Source organism: Ovis aries, chromosome 16 (genome assembly GCF_016772045.2).
Source record: "Ovis aries strain OAR_USU_Benz2616 breed Rambouillet chromosome 16, ARS-UI_Ramb_v3.0, whole genome shotgun sequence".
Classification (NCBI taxonomy): domain Eukaryota; kingdom Metazoa; phylum Chordata; class Mammalia; order Artiodactyla; family Bovidae; genus Ovis; species Ovis aries.
Genome location: NC_056069.1, coordinates 66,385,540 through 66,410,058, shown reverse-complemented (window position 1 = coordinate 66,410,058; position 24,519 = coordinate 66,385,540). Strand labels below are relative to the sequence as shown.

Below are 24,519 nucleotides of genomic sequence, written 5' to 3'. Positions count from 1 at the left end.
GAGCCAGCTGGGAAGCCCCTATTTGTTTCCTACAGCTGCTCTAACAAATGACTAGACACCTCACATCTTAACACACATTTAAAAAAATCTATAGTTCAGTTGTCACTGGGCTAGGACCCAGGTGTTGACAGGACTTCATTCGTTTCTATAAAATCCTTGTTTTTTCTAGCTTCTAGAGTCTGCTCACATACCTAGGGTCATGACCCTTTATCTGCAAAGGGAGCAAGTTGGAACTGAGTCTTTCTTGTCTTGCCATCTCTGCGGTTCTCTCTTCTGATATCCTCCTCTACTTTTGACCCTTGTGATTACATTGGACCTGCCTGCATAACCCCGTGTAGTGGTCTCCATCTCAAAGTCAACTAATTAGCAGCCTTAATTACATCTGCAACCTAATTCACTTTGTCATGTAACCTAACATATTCACACGTTCTGGGATTAGGGTGTGCACGTCTTGGGGGTGCCATTATCGTTTTGACATGTGCTGTGCTTCCTGCATTTGTGAAACATGGCAGCCCTGCTGAAGCTGGGAGGCCGTATCTTGATTGTGGGCCCCATGATATCCTATAGAGGATTTCCCAGTTTGATTTTTGAAGTGGAACGATTATTTGGTACTGTAGAATGCCACCAACTATAATAATCCAAGCAGCTACACAGAGGCTCCTAGCTGCATTGTTACTTGCTTGAGAGTGGAATGTGTGTAAGAGGCTTCATCAAGGACCCAAGCATGATAGTTTGCAGTCCTAGGAAGTGGGCAGGGGTGTAGAATTCAAATCCAGAGAGGACGGGAGGAGCTGTAGCAGTGATGTCACACATGGCCCTGGGAGGCTCTGCCCCGCACTCAGATCCATCTCTCTCTGGTCTCAGTATTCTTTCTCTTCACTAGATCCTTCTTCACGGAACCACTGTCTGCATCCTGGACAAGGTGTCTCCTCTCTTCCCTCTGGGCTTTCTTCTGCATCCCGTGATAGAAGCCACATGCCAAGAGTGATCAAGCAGGAGGAAACTGGACCTGAGGACGTGTAGACATCGTCACGTCAGACTGGACTACCCTCCACCCAACTCGGCCTATGAAAAACCTTTTTGGTTTGAAGCAGTATTATTTGGGGTTTTCTGTTAAGTCCTGTCAGTACCTTCTAGCCAACAGCCATCAGGGATACATAAGTAAAATATTTTATTCTTATTTTGCCTCTTCCAGCAGATTGTAAGCCCCGTGAATCCAGAAGGTTTATTCTCAGCCACTTGGATGGGACCAAGACTGTTTTATATGCTCAGTGAATATTTGTTGAGTAAATGAATGGATATGTGTTTGGACGACTGTTTCTGAGCATCTCTTTATTATTGAGTTAATATCATGAAATCTTGCAACATTATGCTCTCATATTTTGAAACAGGCTTAGAAAAATCACACACACTCAAAACACATTTATAGAATGAGTTTTTTCTATTCATCTTTTGAAATCACCCTTGCTTCCTTGAATAGCTAAGTGAATAGACTATTGTTTTCCTTGCATTTTGGATCAACTTGATTTATTTTCTTTCAACAACATCTATATTGGATGGTGATTACACAGCAGCTTTGTTTTTTTTTATTTTTATTTTTTTGTTTTTGCTTCAGGCACAAAGCAATATATTTCACCTGTAAACAATGAGCTCAAAATAGATTCTTTATTGCAATCCCCAGGCTAACTCAAATATCACCCGATTCTGATTTAGTGTACTTGGGAACTGGAGTGTGGGTTATTTTATTATACTGAAAAGGGAAGTGAGTAAACTTCCTTAATCTAATCCCAGACAGTTATGAGTCACATCAACTTTGATGGGTCAAACTCTGAAATTTGTTCATGTCCAAAGAAGGACTTAAGGAATGTAAAATAAAAATGCCATAACAAATACATGGACTTTGAATTTGACCAAAACTCTGAGCAACATGAACAATTTGCTAGTTTACATAAAAATAAAAAATTAAATTTGTATTTACCAGATATAGAAGAGCTACATTATATCCCAGATTTTTTTCTTACACTTTATTCATTCAACCACATTTTTGTAACGTTGGCTTTCTGTGAGGCACAAAGACCAAATTCTGTGATGTCTTGTCTCCTATGCTCTTACTGTAATGCCCTGTGAATCCCCCCACTGTGAGCTCCCTCTTACAGCAATGAATAATAAACACAATTTGCTTAGCCACAGATGTATCCCTGATGACTATTGGCTAGAAGGTATTGACAGGACTTAACAGAAACCCCCAAATAATAGTGCTTCAATCCAAAAAGGTTTGTTTTCATAGGACGAGTTGGGTGGAGGGTAGTCCAGTCTGACGTGACGGTGTCTGCACATCCTCAGGTCCAGTCTCCTCCTGCTTGATCACTCTCGGCATGTGGCTTCTATAACTGTATGCAACTCAGGATCTAATAGGCTGCTGGAACTCTAGCCATCACATCTGCATCCCCTAGTGCAGAAATGGAAGTTGGGAGAGGAGAAAAAAGGGTGCCCTTCCTACTTATTTGAACCCCTTTTAAGAAGACTTCTAAGAAGTCTTCCACACAATTTCAGATATTTCAAGGACTGCACTGTAGACACATAACCACACATTGTTGCAAGGGTGGATGGGAAGTGTTTTTTTGTTTGTTTGTTTGTTTTAGCACACTGCTATACTAAATAGAGTCAGGATCCTATTACCAAGAAACAAGGGAGGAAGAGACATTAGGGGGACAATAGCCATCTCTACCAAAAGGTGTTTCTGCTTCTTTATTGTCTGATTAAAACTGTACATGGTTTCCAGTTGCTCCCCTGGACTGAATGTCCCCAGTTCATAAACAGCTCCTCCAGGAGCTAAGCCCATCTGGGCTTAGCTCCAGCAGCCCTGAGACCAGTTCCTGAGCCCAGCAAACCTTTCCAGGCTCCTGCAAGTGAGAGTGTTGCTGAAAACTGGAGGTTTTGCGGCTCCCATCCTTCTGGACTGAGGGGCTTGGGGGTGCCCTGTGGTGCAGGCTGCCCCAGGCCAGGGTGTCTCCCCTGAGGGGAGGGGCAGCTGGGCTTGTACACAAGGAGAACCCCAGTCTCTGGCCCCATGAGTCATGCAGAGCCAGTTAGCAATTGCCCAGTGTGGTCCCCGGTCCATTACGGTTGAGAAACGACAATTAGTGTGGAAGCAAATTAGAACAACGGCCATGATGTTGATTGGGAAGCAAATGAAAAAGCTCAAAAGGAAAGCTTTTTTTTTTTCTGAGTTTCTCAAAGAATGCCACGCTTTAATTCTTTGCCCTCCTGGTGCCAGGGGCAGTGACAGCTTATTGGCAGACACCCGAGGGCCACATGCGGTGAAACAGAAACCTCCAGTGTCACAGAGAGCAGATGTATGCCCTGGGAGGTGGTTCTGATGCAAGGGCGGCTGTGGATATTCAGACCCAAACTCCTGAGGCAGGTGCCTCACAGATGTTGCCTAATCCAGGGGTGCTGGACCTTCAGACTTTTCTGAAGAGAGCATCTGTGGAGAAGGAAAAGATTTGAGGTCTGAGTTGGTTTGAAGGGAGACACGGGGCTGCATCCATCTTACTCCACTCAGTCCCAGCTCCTAGCTCAGATGTGCAATGCACATGCATTAAATTTTATAATTGACTTTTAGAAATTTATATCCATACCATAACCTTCTTTCAAACTGTGGTGCTAGAGAAGAGTCTTGAGAATCCCTTGGACTGCAAGGAGATCAAACTAGTCCATCCTAAAGGAAATCAACCCTGAATATTCATTGGAAGGACTGATGCTGAAGTTCCAATTCTTTAGCCACCTGATGAGAAGAGCCGACTCACTGGAAAAGACCCAGATGCAGGGAAGGACTAAGGGCAGGAGGGGAAGGGGGTGACAGAGGATGAGATGGCGGGATGGCGTCACTGACTCAATGGAAATGAGTTTGGGCAAACTCTGGGAGATGGTGAAAGACAGGGAAGCCTGGTGTGCTTCAGTCCATTGGGTCACAAGGAGTTGGACACTGAAGAACTGAGTAACTGAACAACGAAGCTTCTGGTTAAGGTTATAAACAACTATTTGTCAAAATGGGCTGTATTTTCAGGAAGGCATGATTGTGGACGCTGTATGAGCAAGGATCGTTGCACTGAAGGGATCTGTCATGCAGCAGGCATCCCACTTTTTCAGCGTCCTCCTGATGTCTGTCTTGGTCGCTGCTCACAGCCGAGAATGTCGGCCTTGCTGGGCACGTGATGCTTGCTTCTCTGTGCTCATGCTCACAGGGCCAGAGTGGAGAAGGGTGCTGTGGGCACAAATCCCAGCTGGCATGGGAATCTGGGTATTGACAGGTGAGCAGTTCATGCCTCACCAGGGAACCCCAGATGGATACATCCTGGGGTTGTTGTCCCTCGGCTCTATCACCTTTAATGAGCCACTTGGAGATGCTCAGAGCTTTGGTGACTGTTTTTGTAGTCTTGAGTTCTATTAAACACTGGGAGGAAAATGCTTCCTGTGTCCTGAAAATGTAAACAAGATGGTATGCTTTCGGATTTGAGGAAAGATACCAATTTTAAACTGTTCGGGCGTTTAAAGGCAGTCCACATAGAATGTATGAATGTGCACCGTGTAGTATCTTTATGTGTGTGTGTGTGTGTGTGTGTGTAGTATCTTTATGTGCGTTGTATTAGCTTTCTGTGCTGTGTGACAGGGCACAGGTCCTTAGCTCACAAGTCTGGGCAGACTTCACTGGGTTCTCTGCTTAGCATCTCACAGGCTGAAATATGGAATGACCCCACAAGACTCTCGTCTGGGGGACTAGGGGAGGAAGACCTTTCCAGGCTCACTCGGGTGTTGACTGAATTCAGTTCCTTTTGGCTGTAGGACTAAAATCCCTGTTTCCTTGTTTGATAGTTTCCAGGGGTTACAGCACCTACTCCTGGGGTCCTCTCACTTTCTCTCTGGTCCTTGCACATGGTCCTGGTTTTAAAACAACTTTAAATGAATACATTTCAAATATTCATAGAAAATTTGACATGCAATAAGATCAGCAGACCAGGAGGTACTTGCCTTCGGGGCAAGGCTTAACAGCTAGCAATTAAAAAAGGTCCTTTCCCCTTTAATTATCAACTGTCTTCACATGCCTTTTATAGAAGCTTCCCTGATTCATTACTGCTGTTGGTCCTTTTGGCGAGAGGCAGTGTTTGGAAAGCACCAAGTATGTCTGAATGGCAGACTTTAATTTTTTAATCTTTAGCAGGAGTTTTGTCTCATTAGTATTTAAGCAGCATTGACAGGTCTCTTCAAGCTTCAAACTGTTACTTATGCTGCTGCTGCTGCTAAGTCACTTCAGTCATGTCTGACTCTGCGCCCCCATAGACGGCAGCTCACCAGGCTCCTCCAGCCCTGGGATTCTCCAGGCAAGAACACTGGAGTGGGTTGCCATTTCCTTCTCCAATGCAGGAAAGTGAAAAGTGAAAATGAAGTCGCTCAGTCGTGTCCGACTCACAGCAACCCCATGGGCTACAGCCCACCAGGCTCCTCTGTCCATGGGATTTTCCAGGCAAGAGCATTGGAGTGCGTTGCCATTGCCTTCTCTGTCACTTATGCTACAATTTATCTAACACAGAAGGACAAACCACCACAAACTTAATTGATTAGTTTAGCCTGTTTCACAGTTTAATATGGAGACCCTTCTTCACCAAAGGCTCTTTGAGACAGATATATCATGTTTGGGCTTCCTCGGTGGCTCAGATGGTAAAGAATCTGTCTGCAATGCAGGAGACCCTAGTTTGATCCAGAGTCAGGAGGGTCCCCTGGAGAAGGGAATGGCATGTTTGGAGAATTCCATGGACACAGGAGCCTGACCAGCTAGAGTCCATGGGTTTGCAAAGAGTTGAACAAGACTTAGTGACTAAGACACACACACACACACACACACACACACACACACACCATGCTCATTGGAGGTAGGCAGTGTACAACTTACAGAAGGTACCTCTTGCTTACCCCTCCATGGATATCAGATGTAAACTCAGCAATTTCTTCCCTGCCATATACAATCTTTATGTTACAGTAAATTATTTTAGTTTGAGTCTTAGGAGATTAACATCCTTTCCTTTCTTGCCTGAACTAGGAACCAGATGAGAAATACTGTAGTCAAGCCCCTGGGGATAAAATCTTATTACCAATAACCTTTTTTTTTGACCTAAAATGTAATTATGTCTATGATAAAGTGGACTTGCTCCCACACTCCCCAGTTCTACTCACCCACTCATCCACTAAGTCCTTCCTAGCAGAAAGCCCCTCACCGGGCGCTAGACAAAAGACCAGACTACGTGGTCTGTGTGGACAAAGGCAAGAAAAAAGGCTTCCCGGCTCTGCCCTGTCCCTTCTCTCAAATTCCCCAGTGACAGAAGCCTTTCGGTCCCCACCCTGTGGTGGAGTGAGCGAGGAGCCGCCCTCTCACGGAACGCCCTCTCCATGCAGACACACGGTCAAGGGGAAAAGGGTCCTCTGACAGTCTTCAGGAGGGAATTAGTGGACTAGCCAGTTATTGGTGTGCTTTTCAGAATACAGATTCAGAAGCTTCCATCTATAAGCACAACTTTCACTAAAAGCTGGCTTCAGCTTGTCTGTGGGTCATCTAAGGTCTTAGCATTTTCTCTTTTTCACTTTGGGCTCTGTGGATATATGTCATTCCCTACTGGTAACATCAACACCCTTAGTCAACAAAGATCCATCTAGTTAAGGCTATGGTTTTTCCAGTACTCATGTATAGATGTGAGAGTTGGACTACAAAGAAAGCTGAGCCCTGAAGAATTGATGCTTTTGAACTATGGTGTTGGAGAAGACTCTTCAGAGTCCCTGGGACTGCAAGAAGATCCAACCAGTCCATCCTAAAGGAAATCATTGGAAGGACTGATGCTGAAGCTGAAGCTCTAATACTCTGGCCGCCTCATGCAAAGAGCTGCCTCATTGGAAAAGACCCTGATGCTGGGAAAGATTGAAGGCAGGAGGAGAAGGGGATGACAGAGGATGAGATGGTTGGATGGCATTACTGACTCGATGGACATGAGTTTGGGTGGACTCCAGGAGTTGGTGATGGACAGGGAGGCCTGGTGTGCTGTGGTTCATGGGGTTGCAACTGAGTGACTGAACTGAACTGAACATCAACACATGGGAGAGTGTAATAGTCAGCTTTTGCTGTGATAATGCTGTGTATCAAACAAACCCAACATCAGTGGCTTCTAAGAGCAAAGATTTCTTCCTGCTTGAGGATACATGGGTTGGGTGGCATTGGGAGGGCTGGAGTGCATTAGCCTGCTCTAGTCTGTTGGGGTCAGGTCTCCTCCAGGTGTCTTCTCATCCTGGACTAGAGGCCACTGGGGACAGGGGACCGATGGCAGGAGCTGAGCCAAGGATGAGGTGACACCTGAAGCAGCCACTTGGATCAGTCTGTTTGTATTCCATCAACCAAAGTGATTCGTGTGTGCAGATCCAAAGTCACAGAGAGGGGAGGGGGATGAATAGTCACTGAAGGACAATACAATCTTCCAGACTGAGGACAGAGCTGCGGCAGGTGAAAAAGGAGGTCAGCAGGGACCGTGTTTAGTGACCACTTCTGTGTTTGGATATCTCCTCTCTTGCTTTGAAATCAGATAGAACTCGGTTTGAATCCTGTAAACCTGTGAGTTGTCTACAGGTGATCCTTGAGCTGTGATGGAGAGAAAGAACCAGGACAAAAAGCCAAGTTAAGTAGTAGGGGAGGAAGACGCCCCATGAGGGGAGCAGCAGGAGCTGGACACGGACATGTGTTTGGGATGGTGAAGGTCCAACGGGTCAAGAAGAAAAGCCTGAAGGAGCTGGCAGGGAAGAGGGGGCATTTGCATATGCATTTATTTATTCAGAGAGAAGGGGACGACAGAGGATGAGACGGTTGGATGGCATCACCGACTAAATGGACATGGGTTTGAGCAAGCTCCGGGAGTTGGTGACGGACAGGGAAGCCTGGCGTGCTGCAGTCCACGGGGTTGCAAAGAGTAGGACACGACTGAGTGACTGAACTGAACTGAGCTTTTTTAATGGCTTATGCAAAGATCCCAGAAGAGAGGAAGAAACTGCGTGCAGAGGAAAGAAAGTCTGCAAACAGGTCTGTGGTCACGTGAAGATGCCATGGCGAGTGCAGACAGGGTTGTCCCCACGCCCTGGGGTCCTCTTCCTCCTGACCAGGTGTGAGGATGTGGTTGAGGAGGGAAGAAATAGAAGGTCCATCGGAGTGAAGCAGGCAGGGAAATAGTCCAAGCGTGGAGCTGCATGTGGAACAGAGTGATGGCTGATGGGTTGCAGCAGGTAATGGAGAGGGAAGAACGCAGGACAGGCAAAAGGAATGGTGCCGCTTGAGACGGGAAAGCACGATTTCCCTGCGACCCTGGTCTCCATCTCTATGCATCCTTCCCATCAGGGCTGACCTGCTGTGGTGGGGATGCGGTGAAGATGCACCAGGCCTGGCGGGGTCCATGAGCAGAGGGTTAACGCGTTGGCTTCGAGCAGGCTTGGAAATGAAACCTCTGATCCAGGTGGGTGGGGAGGGAACTGAGCCCAGATATGATTCATTCCAGGGACAGGTGGCTGGCAGGAGTAGCTGTGAAGGGGAGTCTTTTAAAGGCCCCCACTGACTCTATTATCAAAGCCCCCAGTGTGGAAAGTCACCCATGTATCCGCCTCTCACCATCTCTCAGCTTTTCCGGATTTACTTCTCTTCAGGACCAGCTATATAACTTGCAATGCCTGATGCGAGATTAAGACTCAGGGCCACTTACAAAAAATGAAAAATGTAAAGACATCGACAGCAGAACATTCAGCCATGCCTGCAGTCCTTCTAAGCACCAGGCCTTGTGTGCAGCACAGGTCACGTGCCTGGGAAGCCAGTCCTGGTCCGCCTCCGTGTCCCTCTCAGTCTGATCTCAGCCCACAAACTGCCCACAAATGCGTTCTTGTTCCCTCTCCCTTCTGCACATGCTGCCTCCCACTTCCAAGGTCCTTCCTGGCCAGCTTCTAGTCTAGAGTCAAAATCCACTTCTAAGCTGGTTCTTTAGGCTTCCTGAGGACTCTGTTCTAATTTTTCATGCACTGAAATTGTCCTGTTTTGATTATACTTTCCATAAAGTTGTTGATGGAATGAACGGATAAATGAATAATGAGCTCCGAAGACTTTGCTCAAACTCATGTCCATCAACTCAGTGATGCCATCCAACCATCTCATCCTCTGTCAGCCCCTTCTCCTCCTGCCTTCAATCTTTCCCAGCCTTATAGTCTTTTAACAACTACCCGCTCCGGTATTCTGGCCTGGAGAATTCCATGGACTGTGTAGTCCATGGGGTCACAAAGAGTTGGACACGACTGAGAGACTTTTACTTTCTTTTTTTTCACTAATGAGTCAGTTCTTCGCATCAGGTGGCCAAAGTATTGGAGCTTCAGTTTCAGCATCAGTCCTAAGGAATATTCAGGGTTGATTTCCATTAGGATTGACTGGTTTGATCTCCTTGCAGTCCAAGGGACTTTCAAGAGTCTTCTTCAACACCACAGTTTGAAAGCATCAATTCTTTGGCGCTCAGACTTCTTTATGGTCCAACTCTCACATCCATACATGACTACTGGAAAAATCATAGCTTTGACTAGATGGACTAGTTGGCAAAGTAATGCCTCTGCTTTTTAACATGCTGTCTAGGTTTGTCATAACTTTTCTTCCAAGGAGCAAGCAAGTGTCTTTTAATTTCATGGCTGCAATCACCATCTGCAGTGATCTTGGAGACCAAGAAAATAAAGTACATCACTATTTCTCAGGAGTAGGATGGTGGCTAATTTAATAACTCAATTTTTGAGTTGTTAATTGAAAGGCATCCGAGGGCTTGCATTTCAGAAGCCTAGATGGTTCAGGGTAAAGAATCTGCCTGCAATGTAGGAGACACAGAAGACACAGGTTTGATCCCTGGGTCAGGAAGATCCCCTGGAGAAGGAAATGACAACACAGTCCAGTATTCTTGCCTGGAGAATGCTATGGACAGAGGAGCGTGGTGGGCTACAGTTCAGAGTATTGCAATGAGTCAGACACATCTGAGCACTGAGCAGGAGCCTAAGTCATGGTGCTTTTGTTACGTTGTAAATTAAATGGATGTATTTCCTCCAGTGGAGGGTCAGCCCATCAGACAGCCTTGATTATACCAGAAAGGGGGTGGGCAGCTTCGCAGCGGATCCCCCTCCCCTGGGCAAAAACACCAGGGAAGGCCCCCAAAGAACACAGATGAAGCTATTTCATGTTGTGCACACCGAGGACAGCTGAGTGCTTTCCCCTCAAATACAGAGAATGACCTAGAACACAGATGAGCAGAGTCATGAGTTCACACTTTGAAGGAGGTATGAGATGAATAATCCAATCATTTGTGACTGAAGCAAAGCAATTATCAAATATCTCAACAGGCATTTTTGAAATAGTAAGTGCATGAGAGTTTTGCATTGAAATACAACTGAAAATAAATTTATTTATATATAATAAAACAAAACAAATGGTAATATCAGTTAATAATGTGTAATACATTGTTGTTGTTTAGTCATCAAGGTATGTCTGACTCTTTTGAGACTCCATGGACTCTAGCCCACCAGGCTCCTCTGTCCACTGAATTCTCCAGGCGAGAATACTGGAGTGGGTAGCCGTTCCCTTCTCCAGGGGATCTTCCTGATCCAGGGATCAAACCGAGGTCGCCTGCACTGCAGGCAGGTTCTTTACCATCTGAGCCACCAGGGAGGCCCCAGAGGATGATACATGCATATTTCTAGGGTCTACTTCTGGAGGATCAAGGTAAAAAAGTCAGGAAGCAAAATATTGAGCATTGACATGACTGCTTTCAAAACTGAGGATTCGCCATTGAGCCTTAGATGCCAGTGAGCCCACTGACTGATGATGTTCCTTTCTGATGCTGCGCTGTGTGGTTAGAGAATAAATGATCAATTGAACTGGAAATAGAATTCAATGCAATTTAATACGCTCTAGGCTTGCTGCTGATTTTCTTCCCTTTATTTGTTTTTTTTAAAAAAAATACTATATGCAGCTGGCTTTATAGCCATCTGTTTGGGGTAGTTTGCAGAGATGCTAATTAACAGAAAAACGATTTGTCATCTTAAGGAATGCTGACGTCTCCTATGGTTCTCAGAGGAACAAAACCTTGTTAGAAAACTATCTTTTTTTTAATTGCTGCTAATTTAATGTCTCATTTATTTTCCTTTTGATGTGCAAGTAGAATGCTTGATTATTCTCTAAAATGGCTCATACCTTTCTCAGAAGGGAGCAATTCATTTCTGGGAGTTTTAATTTTTTAACTCTTGTAAGTTTTCTCATTTTGCTCAACAGTCTGTTGTTTTGTGGGGCCTACTTAAAAATTTTTAAATTATGTTTATATATATTATATATGATGTACAGTACATGATAAATATTATATGTAATTATACAATGTACATATAATTTACATATTATAATTTTGTTGTTTATTTAATTTATATTACATTATGGTGGCAAAGTGGTAAAGAATCTGTCTGTCAAAGCAAGAGGCAAAAAAGGATGCAAGTTCGATCCCTGGTTGGGGGGAAGTTCCCCTGGAGAAGGAGATGGCAACGCATTCCAGTATTCTTGCCTAGAAAATGCCATGGACAGAGGAGCCTGGTGGGCTGCAGTTCAGGGGGTTGCAAAGAGCAACTTGACTGAACACATACACATATATAATTTGGTTCTATAATATATACTATATGCAATTTTATTGTCTAATTTCATAATAATGTATATCTTATGTATGTTACATATACACTCTTATTGTAAACATGATATTAATATACACACTGTGTGTGTAACACATATGTGATCACCACTGTAACCATTTGCAGTTGTGTGCATCAGTGACACACGTCCCACTCACAGCATGGAGCAACCATCACCACTCTCTTTTTGGGACTTTCCCCCACTCCAGCGGTGGCCCGCTTTGGTCCTGGGAGGGATTCTCCGTGATTTGGTACCCTGGGCCCGCTCCGAGTGTTTTCCGTGGACTAGTACCTTTCAAGAAGCAAAGAGGCCCGTGTCCCCAGCTAGGAGGCAGCACAGAGGACAGAGACGGGTGGACAGGTGGACGGGTGGACAGGGTCAAGCCCTGGCCGGGGACCACGAACCTGCGGCCTTTCAGCAGGGCTCCCAGCCCTCCTGGAAAGCAATGCTCCTGGTGTTAGCTTTTCAGGAAATTGAGTCAGCTTTCTAATCTACAAGAACCTTTCCTCAGTTACCTGTGCCTGCTCTTCCCCGAATGATTAAGCAAAGCAAAGCACAGCCTTCCGTGGTGGGTTTGGCAGGACCCTAGGGGAGCTGAGTGGCCAGGAACTTCACCCCGGTGGTGCCCTGCCCTGTCTCCATGTCCTTTTAGGAAGCCCTGGGTCGGGGTGGGGGGGTGGGGGGGTGGGGTGGTGAGGGTGGGGCTGGGGGTATGGGTAGGGGGGTGGTGGGGGTGGTGGGATGGAGTGGGGGTGGGGGATGGGGACAGGGGGTGGGGGTACAGGTGGGGGCGGGGCTCCGGTCTCTGCATCCTGTCCTTTCCCAGGGACCCAGTGGAGGCTAAACCACCACCTAGCTCTTTAAGCCTCTCTGTTTGCTTTTCATCTAAAGGTGGTTAAATTATAACTCACCTCCTCCTCCTGAGCTCCACGAAGTTTCTGACAAATTGCAGGAGACCATCTGCTTTCTATTTTATCAGTAAACAAACCTATTAAAAGAGCACTTCCCCCTCAGGCCTACGGAGTTGGAAATGAACGCTGAATAATTTAAAGCCGAAATTATTCTAAAGTAAATTAAGCTTCTCCGGCCGATTTGGACTCATGAAAAAGTAAAAACAAGGCTCCAGTGACCCTTGGACATGACTGATACTCCACTTCGCTCAGTTCGTTGGATCCTGATGAGAACAGACCCGACACTGCCTCTTGCAGGGAATCTCTTCTTTTCAGAAATCATCTGCCGCTTTGAAATTTTACTAAAATTTATTGATTGCTATTAGTTTAACCCAATCTTTAAAAGCGTATTAAGACAGATTTTCTAAGAGAGAGACATTTCTGAGAGAGACATTTCTAAGGGAGAGGAAACAGATTCTCTGGGCTATATACATCAGCGTGGCAACACACTGGCAGTCACCGCCAGAAGAAACTCATCAAGCACCAACGTGAGTCTGCGGAGGTGATATTTATGAGCTGTTATCGCTGTGAAACGAAATTTGAAATATTTAGGTAAGCAATAGATTTGCAAACCCTACTGAGAAGAAGATACGTGAAATTACTATTGCTGTAGTTTGGCTTCTGCTGTTTCTTTGTGTTTTCTCCTACATCACGAGGACGGGCCAGAGTGGACAGAGGCTCAGGGATTTAGAGAAGAAATTGATAACCCAGAGAGGAAGGGGAGGAGCAGAGAGGGACAGGGAGCGTGGGGGCCTGGGAGGGCTGCAGTGGGAAAGGAGGGTGGCACACATGTGGCACCGTTGTCCAGAGAGGCCCCCGGGGAGGTGCCAGTCCTCGAGTGATCCCTGAGACAACCACACCACTCTGACTCGGACTGCCTTGCTGGACCTTCCAGGCCTTCTCTGGCTGCTTCTTGGTCTTGGAAAAGGCGTGGACTCAGGGGAGCTTATGCCTGGAGCAACAGTACTGCAGAGACACTGAAATTTCCTTCAAACAGTGCGCTATTTGGAATTTTTAAAAAAATCATTTTTTTTTCTTAATCATAGAATCAGTGTGGGTTTTCTTTAGCTCATGGTTTAATGTAATTTTTTTCACTGTTTGTTAAAGTGAAAACAGTTTGATGGCTCAGACTGTAAAGAATGTGCCTGCAATGCGGGAGACCCAGGTTTGATACCTGGGTGGGGAAGATCCCTGGAGAAGGGAATGGCAGCCCACTCCAGAATTCTTGCCTGGAGAATCCCATGGACAGAGAAGCCTGGTGGGCTACAGTCCTTGAGGTCACAATGAGTCGGACACAGTTAAGAGACTAATGCTTTCTCATTTTCCACTTTTTAATTTTTGCCACTGCTTGTGTTTGTCAAAGTATAAAGAATACTAACCCAGGAATACGAGTCGGACATGGCTGCGCAACTGAACGACAGCAACAATGGCTATGACTATGACTACGGGTCTGGATGACCCTCTGGAGGAGGAGGGCATGGCAACCAACCCCAGTGTTCATGCCTGGAGAATCCCACGGACAGAGGAGCCTGGTGGGCTACAGTCCATGCAGTTGCGAAGAGCTGACACGGCTGAAGTGACTTAGCCTGCATGCGTGCAAATTGTATTACAGATATTTATCTCCATGTCTGTCTCTGCCTACTCGGGGAGGGTTGTATTACTTGTGGTTGCATCTCCTTTGGGTGGCGCAGGGCCTGATCCATGCTGCGTATTCTTAAATACCTGTTGAAGCCATTGTCTGCTTTGGTCCCCGTTCAGCGATACCATAGCGATGTGAGGATCCTACCGACGGTCAGGCTGAGGCTGATTTTAGCATGAGTCCACCTGGAGCATTCAGGTCTGGGCCCCCAGCTCAGCTTGCTCCTGCTCAAGGCAGTTTCATCTCAGGGACTTGCTGTTTTTCCTGTCTGGAACTTGACAGGTTCACTCTGCTTGTTAAAGTCAAATTTGGTGGGGGGTAGAACTTGGGTGTCAGTTCCTTCCTTACCGATAAACCCGAGAATTTTTTATGCAAAGTAGTCCACTGATTCCTGAATGAATAGCTTTACCTCCCACAGAGTGGGAGGCAATACATACTGAATCTATAATAAAAGACGGAAGTTCATCGATAACCTTTCCTTTGTAAAATCAATTCTTCCTTACCTTCCTTACACAACCAAGGCTGCTCAAAGATGCCTGAGAGGCAACAGGACAAAGATCTACTTCCTTCCCCAACAATAAAAATGACCTTGCTTCCCCAGAACTGATGGATGGCCTTCTTATGTTCAAATCATCACTGTTTAGTGCGACTCCCTTGCTTGAGAATTATTAAAATCCTCCAGTAAACCCATCTCTGTGTAGTACAACTTAGGGGACTCATGAGGCTGCGTCAGGCTCTGTTTTGTACACCCCTTCAGCTCTGCATTGCAGTCACATTCCTTTCAGATTACGGTGAAAGAAAGATGACTGTGTTTTGGGGGAAGGTTACATCTTTGACCCTGGCGTGTGACGTTCTTAGTCGGCTGTTTTGATGCAGTCATTCTTGCCAGTTTTGATTTCTGCAAGTGTTTGGACCCAGGGACTTTGAGACTCAGCTTAGAAAGGACCTCACTGAACTCCCAGAACCTTTAAGCCATAAAGTGCTGTGTCAACCCCAGCTCATCTTCTCTCTGGAGAACTCAATTACTAACCTGACAGATGCTGGGGATGACACGGCACTTGAGATGAGGAAAGTGATTGGTGTTCTCTGGGAGACTAACTGCATAAAATCCGAAGTGAATTTTCCACATTCACTCATCTCAGACAGCACCATCAATCATTCTGAGAGTTTGGAGCACGCTGGGCCAGCAGCATCTCACGTACTTGGATTTTGCCTCCGAAGTTACAGTGGTCTGCCTCATCTCTTTTTTCCTCTCTGTAGCAAATACACATTATCTGTAAAAATCCAAAGATGACTTTGCTATGGTCTCTCCACACCCTGCTTCTTCTTGGAATCATTTTGGAATTAAGCAGCTTATTAAATGTGTAAAACCCCTGACTCAATTGGAGTGCCTCACACTGGACCACACTGGACCACCTCTCTTCCAGAAAACACTTTCTTCCGTTCAAATGTCAGTTACCCTCAGAACAACAGACACTTCCCAGAGCTTAGGGAGGCTTCTGTTCTTAGAGATTTTGTGTTGGAAAGTAAAGAACAGCAATGTGATCGAATATGTGGTGTATTTAAGGACATTAGAAAAAAAAGCCAAGTTCATGTTTGCTGTTGTTTCAAACAAGAGGTGTTTGATTTAATTCATTTGTCAAGTATTCATTGCCTGCAACCAGCCGCAATGTAACCCTCTACTCTTAGAGTTGAATAAAACACAGACCATGGTTTTGGAAAGTTACACAGATGTGAATGAGTTGATAGGTTCAGAGATAATAAATAAAAGAAGTAAAAGAAAGAAGAGTATAGAAATTCCATGAGAGGAAAGGACTTCTGGGGACAGCCAGAGCAGGGAGCTTGTTTGAAAGAAGGTATGTGGCCATCTCTTCATAAAGGGACATTTAGAGACAGACAGCACAGCCAGGCTTTCCCTGGTGGCTCAGACGGTAAAGAATCTGCCTGTAATGTGGGAGACTGGGTTCGATCCCTGGGTTGGGAAGATCCCTGGGAGGAGGGCATGGCAACCCACTGCAGTATTCTTGCCTGGAGAACCTCATGGACAGAGGAGCCTGGCGGGCTACAGCCCATGGGGTTGCAAAGAGTTGGATGCAGCTGAGCGACACAGCATAGCAATGGATACCAGGTAGAATTATAAAACAATAATAGTTCATTTATTCACAGTTGTGCCGGGTCCCCGTCACAAGCCAGGCGTGGCTTTCTCTCGCTGTGCAAGCAGGGCTGCTCTTCGCTGCGGTGCGTGGGCTCCCCCAGCGGCTGCTCCTCTTGCAGTAGAGCCCAGGCTCCAGGCAATCGGGCTTTAGAAGCTGCAGCACGTGGACTCAGTGGTTGTGGCCCATGGGCTTCGTCGCTCCACGGCATGCAGAAGCCTCTTGGACCAGGGATCGAAGCCACGTCCCTTGCATTGGCAAGCAGATGTCTACCCACTGTACCACCAGGGAAACCCCCTGGGTAGAATTCTGATAGGCTTTGCAGAGAGACAACCCAAACACAGAGAACGTTCTGAAGCCATCTCCCAGGAAAGGCAGTGGGGGTGTTCAGGAGGTGATGGATGCTTTGACTGTAGGTCTGGTGAAGGTCTGTCCTGGGAGATGCTGGGAGGGAACCTGGGAGAAGGATCAGCTGGCGGCTCTGGGGACCATCCATCTGCTTGGCCCACGCCAGCCCTTGACGGCGCCTGCTGTCCCAAGGGTTTCATTCGTCATCATCACTCATGCTTCCTTTTGCTCAGAAATACCCTGGTTCAGACAGATAGTGAGTTATATGGAGAGGCTGGCATTTCGTGGCTGCTACTGTTAACATGGCAATTTCTTTCCATCCTAGAAGGAACTATTTTCTTAATAATGCTTGATGAACTATGACATGTAATTTTCTTGCCACTTTGTGTTAACGGAGCCGAGTAAGAAATCTTATGAAATATGGTTTGAAATTTCTAAAGATGGCTCAAGATCTGAAAATCTCCCCTGCAGAAATAATGATAGTAATAATAATAGACAATGTAAGTAGAAAATGAGACTTACCATACTGTTTACTAGTTTGTTTAAATAATTTGACTTTGGAAACAGCCCAAGAAGTAGGGATTTTATTCTCTCCGTCTTACAAATTGGAGGCAAAAGAAGAAAAGGGTGGCAGAGGATGAGATGGTTAGGTAGCCTCACTGACTCAATGGGCATGTGTTTGAGCAAACTCTGGGTGATTGTGAAAGACAGGGAAGATTGGAGTGCTGCAGTCTACAGGGTCGCAAAGAGTCGGGCACAACTTAGCAACTGAACAGCAAGAACAACGAGTCAAAAGTGAAAGGTTTTTTTTTTTAATTTAAAAGTTTTTGTATTCATTTTCTTTAATTGGAGGATAATTGCTTTATAATGTCATGTTGGCTTCTGCCATACGTCAGCCAGAGGTATATATATGTCCCCTCCCTTGTGAACCTCCCTCCCACCTCCCACCCCATCTTGCCCCTTCTAGGCTGTCATAGCAAAAGTGGAAGGTGTTTTTTTTGTTTTTTTTTAAAATCAGGTATAAATTTTCTGTTATGGAAGATGAATACATTCTAGAGATCACTGTACATATAGCACCAAGAGTCAACAGTATCTCAAACTTTAAAATATATGAAGAGAATAGGTCTCAAGTGTTCTTACCAATAAAGACTCAAAGAACACAAGGATGTTTTTGGAGATGATGAGCAGTGTATTTAGTACGTTGGGTTCTGGTGATGGTATCCCAGGTATATATACATAAGTCCAAATTTATTAAGATGTAGACTTTAAATGGGTACAATTAGGAGGGTATATAAACTATACCACAGTTGCTATGAATATCCACGTACCAAAAAAGTGGAAGGTGACAGATCTGGGGGTCGGGTGGGCCAGGGGCCAAAGAGAGGGTAAGTGAGAGCGTCATCTCACTTAGCACATTTCCTGAGGCTGGCCAAGATTGATGATATGGAAATCGGTTCAGCCGCAGGCATTTAATCCATGTAAAATGGTGATGGGTGGGTGACAAGCACGAAGATCTCACTACTAGGGAGGGAGGCAAGGTGGCTCTCATGCCCACATTTCTATGATTTTAAAATGCAATAAAGTGAAGTACAACAATGCTAGCTTTTACATCCTTAAAGTTTTGGGAATGAGTTGAGTTTCGCGGTCCTGTGTTTTTTGTTTGAAAGTGACATGATATTACAATGACACCATCTGTTGTCTTCTTTATAATGCGTGCTATCACCCTCTCCATAGCCCCTCTGCCTTCTGGATGCATCTCTGGGCCCAGGTATTCAAGCAGGTGACCTTTCTTTCCAGAAGGTAGCTTCATGGTCATCTCCCTGTTGAACACATTTTGATTTTAAATCATCTCCCTTTTTGAAACTGTGAAGGACACAACACTCAGGAGAGTTCGGATGTTTTAAAGGAGTTCAGGTTCACCATGGCAAGAGAAATGTGCTCCCTGGAGGCGAAGGGCTTCGGAAAGGAACTGGAAATCCATTCAGAGCTGACATTCACAAAGGCTAAGTTATACAGCATTTTAAAAGTTTCTTGGAAAATGTTTCCGCTTCCACTTCTAACTTAGGTCAAGAAGGCCGTCAGACATCAGATCTGAATCCGTTTTGTCGGAACAAGGTGCAATGATGTAACCTATTGAGTTGACTTTCTCAGAAGCGGTCATAGAAACTCGAGCAGAGAAAATTCTGTGGCAGCACTTCTTTCTGTTTCTGATGTAGACTGGAGTCAATATTTCCAGATCCTAGAAGTGGTTCCCAGACCATTTTGCCCCCATTAATATGTCAACAATTATAAATAAGTAATGACTAGTGAAATGCTAGTGAACCTATTCCTTCATCGCCACTGGCAGTAAATTGGTCAAGCCTTCACGGAAGGGAACTGTGTGGTTTAACCAAAACCGGCCTGTAGATGTATCTGGCTGCGCTGGGTCTTTGTCTCTGTGCGGGCTTTTCTCTAGTTGCGGGGAGTGGGGGATGCTCGCTAGCTGCGGTGTGCATGCGCTTCTCATCACGGTGGCTTCTCTTACTGCAGAGCCCGGGCTCTGGGACATGCGGGCTTCTGTGCTTGCACCACGTGGGCTCAGTAGTTACGGCTCCCTGGCTTGGTTGCTCCGAGACATGTGGGATCTGCCCAGATCGAACCCATGTCTCCCGCACTGGCAGGTGGATTCCTTACCACTGAGCCACCAGTGAAGCCCCCAACCTGTATATTAATCCAAGAAAAAGAGAAAAGTGATAGTAAAGAGTGATCTTTGAAATACTATTAAAATCGTACAAACAAAATATAAACAGAAATAGGGGAATGGAAAATAAACTATATTGCGTTAATTTGATAGACTGTTAAACAAAAATTGCTAAGTCTGAGTAGTACTATATGGGGAAATATTTTTTTGGTATAATAGTAAGTAAGAAAAAATACAGAATTTTATCTATGTTGTACACATAGCTATAGACAATTGCAAAGAAGTTACTTCATTAACGTCACTGCTATAAAGTTTAGGCTTCCTCAGTGGCTCAGCAGCAAAGAATTAACCTGTCAATGCAGGAGACGTGGGTTTGATCCCTGGGATGGGAAGATCCCCTAGAGGAAGAAATGGCAACCCACCCCAGTATTCTTGCCTGGCAAATCCCAAGGACAGAGGAGCCAGGAGCGCTACAGTCCATGGGTTTACAAAAGAGTCAGAGATGACTTACTGATTAAACAACAGCTATAACGTTTATGTCACAGATAATTATAACGATAGAGCAAGGAGTGATTAATGCTTGTCCAAGATTAAGGAACGCCGAAAAGCCCACCCTGGAATCAGACACAATTCTCAGAGAGTGTGCAAGGTAGAAAACCTCCAAGCATGATGTGCCCCTTGGCAAAGTTTTGCTGTTTCAGCACCTTGATCCCTTAGATTCCTTCCTGTATTTTTATTTTTGTTTAATTTTTTTTTTATTTTTTGTTTTTTTTTCTTCCTGTATTTTTAAAACAAGGTTTGAAGACAGAAATAGAACTGTTGTTGGTATAAACATGGCAATTTCATATTTAGAAATTTGATAGGTTGAAGCTCATTTTCTCAAACCTAGCAGACTGTGATGTTTGTGTTCTCACTTTGAGTAACAGAGCTCCACCCACACAGATGCCCTGGGAACAAGCATAGAGGCAGTCATCCGCAGAGACACCACCGTGGGGTGCCCTCTGCGCTTGGTCCTCAAGAGTATATTATTGGCGTTTTAGGGAGTGTGTGTGTCCGTGCCTAAACAAATACCCAGTAGTTCTACAGATTAGATTTATGATTATTAAGTCATCAGGGATGTATATATATGTATATATATATATATCTATGGTTATGAAAATCATTATTTGCCTAATTTTTCTGGAGATTCTCAATTTATATTAATTGTGGAAAAAGATTGCTAGCTAAACATGGATTGTGGGCTTCATCTCAGACATGCATGTTAGGAGTCACAAGAAGAGAAAGAGGTGAAAAATCAGAAATTCCAGCCGAGAAAATGAAGCACAGTCTCTTGAACAAGCAGTGTCGGGAAAACTGGATTTGCTGTTGTTCAGTCACAAGTGGTGTCCGACTCTTTGTGACCCCCAAAGACTGCAGCACACCAGGGCTCCATATCTCTTAAGATCTCCCAGAGTTTCCCCAAATTCACGTCCATTGAGTCGGTGATGCCATCCAACCATCTCATCCTCTGTCGTCCCCTTCTACTGCCTTCAGTCTTTCCCAGCATCAGGGTCTTTTCCAATGAGTCAGATTTTCACATCACTGATGCTAAAGCGCCAATGAATATTCAGGGTTGATTTCCTTTAGGACTGACTTGGAAAACTGGATATCCAATTACAAAAGAATGAAATTGAACCTTTACCTTACATCATACACAAACATTAACTCAAAATGGATGAAAGACTTAAATGCAAGACCTATAACTGTGAAACTCCTAGAAGAAAATGCAGAGGAAAAGCTTCATTTGGTCTGGGCAATGATTTCATGAATATGGCACCGAAAGGCAACAAAAGCAAAAATAAACAAGTAGGACCACACCAGACTAAAAAGCTTCTGCACAGCAAAGGAAACTGTTAACAGAGTGAAAGGCAAACTAGTGAAGAGGAGGAAGTATTTGCCAACCACATTTCTGATAAGGAATTGATATCCAAAGTGTAAAGAAACTGTTACAACTCAATAGCAAAATAAAACCAAAAAATCCAATTAAGAATGGGCAAAGGATCTGAATAGGTATTTCTCCAAGAATACATATAAATGGTTGACACATATGAAAATATGCTCAACACCATTAATAATCAGCGGGATGCAAATCTATATGATATACTGAGAAATAAATAGGAAAGCAGCTCTTCCTGAACCAAAAAAAAAAAAAAAAAAGACATATACGCACATATATAACGGAGAAGGCAATGGCACCCCACTCCAGTACTCTTGCCTGGAAAATCCCATGGACGGAGGAGCCTCGTAGGCTACAGTCCATGGGGTCGCTGAGTTGGACACGACTAAGCGACTTCACTTTCACTTTCCACTTTCATGCACTGGAGAAGGAAATGGCAACCCACTCCAGTGTTCTTGCCTGGAGAATCCCAGGGACAGAGGAGCCTGTGGGCTTCCGTCTATGGGGTTGCACAGAGTTGGACACGACTGACGCGACTTCGCAGCAGCAGCAGCAGCAGCAGCACACGCATATAAAAGTCTGAGCTGAAGACAGTGAGTCTGGGAGGAGAACTGTGGGGCAGGCATGCCTTAATCAGGTCAGATTATGAGTGGCTCTCTGCCCCGAGGAGTGTTCCTCTATCTCTCAGGCTGGCCTAAGGACCAAGACACCTGGCCCTTTTCCCAAGTCAAAAACTCTAGCTAAGGCAGTGGACCATTCCAAGCGAAAAAGATGAGTTCGCTGAAAAACGTGATGGGACAAATTTCAAACAAACGATGAAACAGCTGCTAGGAGGTAAAACATCTATTCAACACAAAGAACAGAAATTGAAAGTAAGCACGGTAACTTTCCTCAGAGCGATAAGACAGAGCATTGGCAACCTTAGTGATCTATGGCCAGACTCTACACAATAGCAACCTGTTCATCAGGAGTAGCTGGGGCAGGCCATCCGGAGGGAGATGAGTGTGTCTTCGGGCTCTTTTCTTGGAATAGAAGAGGCAGACATTCTGCTCAACTTTAGACTTGTGTATGGGGAATAAACGAAAAGTATGCTTTTAACTGCTTATGGGTAACCACCAGAATAATAAAAATAGAACACATAATTTTTAAACCAGCGGGAGATACCTTTACATTTAAAAATAAAGGTATGAGAGGAAGATAATTAAATGTGGTAGGTCGAGAACATAAATGAAGATGGCTAAATTCTCTCCTGCTCAGCCTCTCAGTTATGTTTTATTCTTTTTGACCCCATGGACTGTAGCCTGCCAGGCTCCTCTGTCCTTAAAATTCCCCAGGCAAGAATACTGGAGTCGGTTGCCACTCCCTTCTCCAGCAGATCTTCCCCGCCCAGGGGCTGAACCCGCGTCTCTTGCATTGCAGGCGGATCCTTTACCACCGTACCACCTGGTAAGCCCCATGGCCAATCCCCACCTCCACCCAATCAAAGTGTTTATTAGGTGATTTTCAGCACAATGGAATAGCTGTATAGAAATACGTTAGGCCTATTGCCACTTAGGTTTAACCCTGACAAGGAAGGCCATCTTTCTGATTTGCTCTCCCTATATATTGATTGGGGGCTTAAAATCCCAATACTAAGAGCTAACATTTGTACAGTACTTCTCATTTTAAAAGAGTCTATAGATGATGTCATTTGATCTTTGCTATAACTCTGCGAGGTGGGTGAACTGGAATTATTTTTTGCTCTTTTGATAGAGGGTATTGATCCTTAGGGGTGAAGGGATTTATCCAAACACACACAGCTGACTTTAACCTGAAGTCTCCTTTACTTCTTCCACACTAGCCCCCTGTATCCTAGCATGTTGGGGTAACTAGCAGCCTTTATGCTTTGAGCTGATCCAAGACTCCAGACTTCAGTTCTTTGCTGCAGTTGAACAAATTCTTATTTATGTGTTATATCTCCCCCATATATCATCTATATATTTATCTGCATGTTGCTGTTGTTTGATCATTGAATCCAACTCTTTGCAACCCCCTTGACTGTAACCCACCAGGTTCCTCTGTGGGATTTCCCAGGCAAGAATACTAGAGTGATTTGCCATTTCCTTCTCCAGGGAACATACAGGGATGGAACCAGTGTTTCCTGAATAGCAGGCAGATTCTTTAACACAGAGCCACCTGGGAGGCTCATTTATTTGTATATTTACCCCTAAATAGTATTGTTTGGGTATGTCAGTTATATCCAAATGGGAATTGTCCAAGAATTCAAATTGTTCGATATTTTGCAAGGAAGTGGACCTTCCTGAATCTAACGTTTCATCTGCCAGATCAGGGTCGGGCTCTGAAAACGCTTCTTCTGTTTGTCTGTGCATCTAGGAAGGTGATCTTAAAGGTCCACTGTACTCAGCATCCTTCTTTTTTCCATTTTCCAGCAAGTTCTTCAGAATTCTTCAGTTACCCATTGCTTCTGTACCATTATCGTTTAATGTAAAACAGCATGTTTCAGTAAGAACTAAAGATTCAATACCTTCAAAAGAATCCTCGAATGGTATTATTTTCTTGCTTAAGCAAGCTCCCTTGCCCCTACCTTCTGGGGACTGACACACAGCTGTAGAAGTGGAAGGAAGGCTCTTCGTAGAGTTTGTCTGGAGGTGGCCCTTCCATCCCTCCCTTGGCCTCAAGGAACTGGGTCATGGGCCCATGGGCTCAGCCTGGGCCCAGCTGCAAGCCCTGTGGGATGGCACATACTTGCTGCTTTGGGATATGTGCCATTTCTTTTACTGTTTCATTGAAAATTCTCTTTGAAAATGAGAATGAAGCAAATTTATAGGCCAGTTCCCTCTCCATCCCAATCAAAGTGCAAATTTATTAGGTGATTTTCAGCACAGTGGAATGTTTGTATGGAGATATATAAGCTATATACGCTTTAAGGGAAGCTAGCATTCTTGAAGTAAACAATTTATAAAAATGATATGCAATAAAATAAACTTTAAAAATTCCAGATTCAGAAGCAACTGAAATTGGATTAGCATACGTTTCTCTGTTT

At 44.8% G+C, this 24,519-nt stretch overlaps 1 long non-coding RNA gene across 1 annotated transcript; it reads left to right on the top strand.

The window, feature by feature from the left end:
• Window positions 1-12,744: 12,744 nt before the first annotated feature.
• Window positions 12,745-16,081, top strand: LOC121816826 (uncharacterized). Its single transcript, XR_006056550.2, has 2 exons — window positions 12,745-13,272; window positions 14,084-16,081. It is a non-coding gene; the product is annotated as an uncharacterized LOC121816826 (long non-coding RNA).
• Window positions 16,082-24,519: the final 8,438 nt, after the last annotated feature.